This window comes from Ixodes scapularis, unplaced genomic scaffold, assembly GCF_016920785.2.
Source record: "Ixodes scapularis isolate PalLabHiFi unplaced genomic scaffold, ASM1692078v2 ptg000005l_1___fragment_1__unscaffolded, whole genome shotgun sequence".
Taxonomy (NCBI): domain Eukaryota; kingdom Metazoa; phylum Arthropoda; class Arachnida; order Ixodida; family Ixodidae; genus Ixodes; species Ixodes scapularis.
In genome coordinates, this window is record NW_024609885.1 from 2645290 (window position 1) to 2651289 (window position 6000).

Here is a 6000-nt window from a genome sequence, read left to right on the forward strand (position 1 = left end):
TTCAAACATTGCAAGGCCCGTAGACTCAAAATCGACTTTATTTCTAGAGTCTACTTTGCTTAAGAACATGTCTTTCTACTGGAGACTGTTCGACCACGACCCGAATGTGGCCAAGGTGATGTCCGACTTTAAAACTTTTGCGACGTGGCCTTTGCGCAACAGTACCCCCACACCCAAGGACTTTGCCATGGCAGGACTCGCCTACGATCCGGAGAAGCGGATTCTCAGCTGCTCGATGTGCCAGCAAAAGACTCAACTCTCTACTATCGTGGCCTCGGACGAAACACTTCCCCAAGGACTGCACGAATCCGACTGTGACGCACCGCTACGCACGCTGAGTCCAGACGTCTCGGCGGTGGTGACCGAACGAGCGCTTGCCTTTAGGCCCGAGTTTCAGACTTACACTGCGAGGTTCGCCTCCTTCGACGCTCGGCCGAAAGAAGAAGACGTTTTTGACGTGGATTACATGGCATCTGCGGGATTTTATTACCTGACCGATCGGACCGTGGAATGCTTTTGTTGCGGACTTCGGTTGCTTTCGTGGGAAGCCGACTACGACGACCCAGTCGAGGAACACGCCAAGTACAACCCTCGCTGCCCCTATCTTCGATTGTGCGCGAGCGTAACCTACATCAAGGAGGTGTCCGACGTGTATAGAAATAGCGATTTATTTTGGTTGCTAGAATATACCAAGGACATTGAGTTTGTCTCAAACAAATACAGCCTAGACTTTATAACAGCATTGGCCACTTCCAAGTTTGATCTTTCCTGTCCGAACAAGCTAAAGTCCTTTCTCGAAAACAGCGATTCTTTTTCGGCGCTGAGCGTAGGACGTCCGTATCCCACGCGCATCGACAAGACGAGCATCTCCATGAAGCGGTCCGATCCGTCCACGACGATTTGCGTCGTCTGCATGAACTGTCCGGTGTGTATAGTTACTTTGCCCTGTGCCCACGCCGCCTTATGTTTAAATTGTCTATTTCCAATGATTTACAATTCGAGAGAGCAATCTGTGTGTTGCCTTTGTAAATCTGCAGTGAGTGGAATGTATCGAATTCATTAAATAAACTATTTGTACTGGCACTAGTGTAGTGTGCATGCAAAAGAACGATTCGTGACTCAAAAATATAAGCACGCGAAATATTTATTTTCAAGCATAACTCAGTCGTCTTCTTCGCCCATTGAGTCTTCTCCTTCGTCGTAGTTGAAGGTGTTTAGGACGATCGGACCCAGCATTCTGTCGTCGTCCGATTCGAGATATTCGTCGGCGTCACTGTCGTAGTCGTCACTGTAGCCGTCGTCACCGTCACCGTCGTCACTGTCGAGGTCTTGGTACTCGATGTCACCCACAACACCGTCCACACCTTCGATAACGTCTAGGTCGGTTGGCGCAATGTTTCTTAGTGACGGAGACACTGTGCTAGAAATACACAAAGTGTATTCACCAAGGTAGACGTCCTTGTTGGGGACGTCTCTAGCGGTGAGTAGTCAGTCTTCGATGCACGTTGAGAAATTGGTGAAGCGTTTCTCGGCGTATAAATCCGAGTCCGGTCATGCAGAGGCTCCGTATGCCAACGTCGATGATCCTCTTTTCTGCGAGATACATCAAGGCTTCGTCGTCTAGGTCTAGGCACGATCAATCTGCAAGTGAGTCAAATTAGGTAGACCGTCCGCTAAGCACTTTACAGAGTCGTTGGTCAAGCCGGGTGCGTGACGTAGGAGCAAAGTCTTGATGTTCGGGTAGAAACGAACCAAATCACTGACGTGGCGGTCTCGCAGCATTGGATAGTGCACCAACTCCAAGAATGTGATGTGCGTAGGAAAGCTTCTTAATATTGAAATTTCGGTATACGCACACTGAATTTGCCCTTCCACGTTGTCCCAAGCGTAGCCCTCTTCTTCGTGGTATATACTAAGCACCACTGTTTTCCAATCCACCGCGCTTGACACTCTGGACTGAGCGAACACTTGTACGCAGGTGTCGGCCAGCGGGAGAGATGGGGACCTGTCTAGTCGAGCCATTGTCGCTTTGGGTTATAGGGTAGTAGTCGTGTCGTGTCGTGATGTCGGGGGAGAGGGTAGGGTTAGCTTTGCTGTAAGCGTAGTACGTGCGAGTACATATATATATATATACCCTCACTCGCTATCTGAAAACGGAGATAACGTTTCGTTACAAAAAACAAAATCGTACATTTCCTGACTCAACTGATTCGAAGCGCAAAAGGCAAAGTGCGTCACGTTATCTTTAGAGGCGAAGAGTTCCGTCGTTATCACCAAGATAGCGTATATAGATTCGTTGTTCTGCAATATCACTCGAAGGACAGCTCGACTGGCGTTTCTTATTCCAGTCAGACACAAACTCTTGAGTCGACGCAAAGGAGCCAGATGAATCCATCCCTCGTTCCTGATACGGCCACCGTTGTTGCTGATTTGAAGATGTTCGAGAGATTGAGCGTAGGTCGCCAAGTATTGTAGAGCAGAGTTTGACAATAGGGGGGCGTTCCTCAGGAGTATGGTCTTGAGGTGCGTATACGTACAAACAATGTACAACAATTGTGCGTCCTCCAAGGTCGGATAGTCGACAAGGTCCAAAACGGTCAGAGCGTTCGCGGACACATGAGAAAGTTTACAAATTTCGGAGAACAGGACGACCCTCTCTCGTTCAAACTCTTCCTCATTTGAGTCTTCCGAATAAACGTTGGCCACTACTCTGCTCCAGTCGAAGGTTCGCGATTGATCAAACTTGGTGGCCTCGCGAAACACTTTGGACACGCTGGATGCTACTCCGGTCATGTTCTACGTTTGTCGACGCGCTTCGGCAGGCGCGCGTATATATACGTACGTTTTGTGTATGTAGAAAAATAAAGCCTCTCGAATGATTGTTTGTTTATTTCAAAAAAGACACGTACTAGACGTTGCGCAAAGCTCGCATAATGTGATCGCTTTCGGTGTAGTATCTCTTGTACTTGTAGCGCCTGATCTCGTCACTGACGTCGTCGTCACCGTCGTCACCGTCTTCAGCGTCGTCGTCGCTATCCACGTTGCGCTCAGCGTAGTCGTCGTCCGAATTTCCGTGAAACTTGGGCTCATTATTAATATTATTATTATTTGTCTCGTACACCGTCCGTCTGGTACGCAGAGTCGATTTGTAGCGGCCTCCGCCGGTCGAATGGAAGAAGCTATCCGTGGACGGACCCAGCGGTCTCTTTTCCGAGTCGTCCACGATCCTGTAGTTGGGGCGATTGGAAACGCGATACTTGAATTCCTTTCGCACGTTGTCGCGCGCGTTTGGACGAAACTTTGCACCAGACTCTTGGTGCACGATGTTGTCGGAATAATACGTGTCGTGCGTGGGCAAGTTTGTAAAGTCGCCGTTTATTGTCCTATACAACTCGCCTAGCTCGACCATCTCGTAGGCCACGACTATGGTTTCCAGAAAGGACGGCGGTGGGTCGCGAATCACGTCGATCCACTGCCCCACCTTGATCGAGCGGCTGGTGACCACGTCGTGAAACTTGCTAGATATCTTGTCAATGTTTACGTCCACCAAGACTCCCGAAACGTAGGGCGAATGATTATCTCCGGTGGTCCTACCGACTTTGGTTTCCAACAGGGCTGCGCCGTCGCTTCTCGCTTTAAACACGGGATAGAACGAGTTAGATCGAATAGCCTTGGCCGTTTCGGCGTACTCCCTTCCGCACATGACGTCGCCCTTCTTGTTACGCACGGGCACTATCGAGTACATGTCATTCAACACGTGAACTGGAAATTGATTGACGAAAATTGGGGCGCTGCGCTTGTGCATCTTAAAGACCTGAAAGTCTCTGATCACGTCGTTGGCACGCTTTATGAGACGGTTCTTGTCCGACCGCAACCCCTCGTGAGCGCTCGTGAGAAACCTGAGCAGGCTCGGCGGGAGTTGGTCGAAAGAATAATCCACGCGCACTTGATACATTTTTTTATTACACGGGATACATGTACTTGGAGTCGCTGCTGGCGTTTCTGGACATTGTTCGCCTACCGACACTGACGCTGCGACCGAGTCGGCCTCGGTTGATGGAAATGCTACGGCTCCTCCTGTTGCCGACGCTGCGACTCCTCTTCCTTCCTCTTCTTCGACCCGAGGAGAGAACGCTCCTACTCCTACTCCTCCGCCGCGCGACGCTTCCGCTCCTGCTCCTCCGCCGCGCGACGCTTCCGCTCCTGCTCCTAGTCCTCCGCCGCGCGACGCTCTTGCTACGACTCCTCCTCGTTCTTTGACTCGATGGTCGAATCTTGTCGAGGATCGCGTGAGTTATCAGCGCGTGCCTGGCTCGATTGATCGGACATGACGCCGGCAGTCGGTGTTTGCGAGCAAAGGCCTGAATTAGTTTCCCCAATAAAAGTTTCAGGTAGGTTGGACTCTGTCCTCGTTTAACCCGCATGGAGCCGAGAATGCGCCTTTGATCTTCCTTGGTGAAATGTTCGAGGCGATACGGCTTTCTCGTATCGAGTCTACGACCGTTCCTGTTGCATCTCGAACACTTTGTTCTGGCGGTTCGTTTCGAGAAACCGCACTTGGAACATTTGACCATTTTTATTTACTCGTTAAAAGCCATGCCTCTCAACAGAGCCTCGACATTTTCTGGAACGCGCGTCGGAAGACGCTCTTTGTTCTTGAGTTTGTTCACGTAAGAAGAGACCTTGACGGCGATGGCGTTTTCGCGAAACGTTGTCGAAAGCGGGTGCTTGGTGACAGAGTTGTGGGTGACGACTCCCTTTTCAAAGTGTTCGCGGACGTCGCGGGGTATCTCTCTAAACTTGTAGCGTTTGGCCAGAACGTTTGTCGGGTACTGCGATATGTCGTACTGACGCTGCTTACAGTATTGTACGATCGCCTTTCTCAGAAGAAGGTTATTTAGCTGAGTCTTCAATTTCGGATTAGGAGTAAAGGACTTTTCAATTTCCAATCGCATGTCTGTCGGTAGACTACTAATGTCCGGGACTTTTGTCAGGGAATAAAATCCCTCACCCGTCTTCTTTGTCCGGCGGGCGCCGGTCCGTCGACGCTTATTCTTCATTCTCTCGAAACGAACGAACGTGGATATGTTTTCAAACAGAGCGTCTCATAGGGCTCTCGTAGGTTTTTTTTGCTCGTCGTCCATGATCATTCGGATGGCCGTTTGAATCCGCAAGTATCGCAACACGTCGCCCGTGTACAGGTGTTGATATGGTTTATAAACGACGGCAGTGTGTTCCCAAATGTCTTCACCAATCACAAAGTCCTCGATGAATTTCCTCAATATTTTTTTCTGCGAGTCCGATTCCATCATTTTTATAATTGTAGTATCGAGGGCCCTCCCTCGTAATCCATCACCGCATCACACAACGCTCGAGCGTTCAAGTCGCGATCTCTGGACAGTTCCTCGGCCAGGCTCGGTTCTCGTCCATACTTTTCTTTAAATTCGACTCGCCACTGCCGCTTGCAGATTTGCTTCTCCACGATGTCGACCCGTTCGTAGCACTCGACGTCGATTTTGTTGTCTTTCAACACGACGTTCATGACCCTGTAGTCGTCTCGGCGCAGCACAAAATTTATAAACTCGATCACGTTGCGAAAGGCAACGTCCACCCTGGTCATGCGCTTAACTGCCACGAGCGCCTTGTAGAGGAATTCGCGTTGGCGCACCGCGCCGAGTTCCTCAAAGGCGCGTTCGAGTTTGTAGGCAAAACCCTGATCTACCGTGTAATGGTTTAAGGTCTCGATCGTCATAGGGCCCAAGATTTCTCTAAACTGTCGCCTGATGGCTTCCACCTTGTCCGCGTTACTTTCGGCCAGTTCAAAATTGTATTGCGGAACGTGAAACGGCGTCACGCCGGAATACCTGGGGGTTTCTATAGCGCTCGATGCCGGTGACTCCATCATTCCGTATTCTTCGTTTGTAAACAACATTGCGCGGTCAGAGGCGTCGTCCAATTCCGAGTCCCTTTTCTTTCTAGCTGCGGGATGGGTATGCGACG